This window comes from Myotis brandtii, unplaced genomic scaffold (genome assembly GCF_000412655.1).
Source record: "Myotis brandtii unplaced genomic scaffold, ASM41265v1 scaffold17, whole genome shotgun sequence".
Lineage (NCBI taxonomy): Eukaryota > Metazoa > Chordata > Mammalia > Chiroptera > Vespertilionidae > Myotis > Myotis brandtii.
The window spans coordinates 9,534,867-9,535,145 of NW_005356259.1; the positions used below are offsets into that span (position 1 = coordinate 9,534,867).

At 63.4% G+C, this 279-nt stretch overlaps 1 long non-coding RNA gene across 1 annotated transcript in view; it reads right to left on the reverse strand.

Annotated features, from left to right (window-relative positions):
• LOC102243335 overlaps positions 1 to 273 on the reverse strand; it is a 1,416-nt gene extending 1,143 nt beyond the window's left edge. Inside the window, exon 1 of the long non-coding RNA XR_313402.2 lies at positions 204 to 273. This is a non-coding gene — a long non-coding RNA (uncharacterized LOC102243335). The remainder of the gene's footprint in view (positions 1 to 203) is intronic.
• Positions 274 to 279: the final 6 nt, after the last annotated feature.

Below are 279 nucleotides of genomic sequence, written 5' to 3' on the forward strand. Positions count from 1 at the left end.
AGAGACCAGACAGGGAGCAGGGCTCGGGGCTGTCCCTGGCGCTTGTGAGTCTCCCAGGGCTGCCGCCGCTCGGCGCCCGCTTGCTGAGCTGCAAGATTTGGGGAACCAGCGCGCACACTGCTCGCTCTCTCTTCTCGCTCTCTCCCCTCCTTCTATTTTCCTCTCTCGCTGTTAACTTACTTCCCTCCCTCTCCAAGGTTTACCTTACAGGGGCCGGTGGCTTCTCCCTCCGTAATGCCTTAGCGGCAGCCCCGGACACTGGCAGCGGCGGGCGCAGGT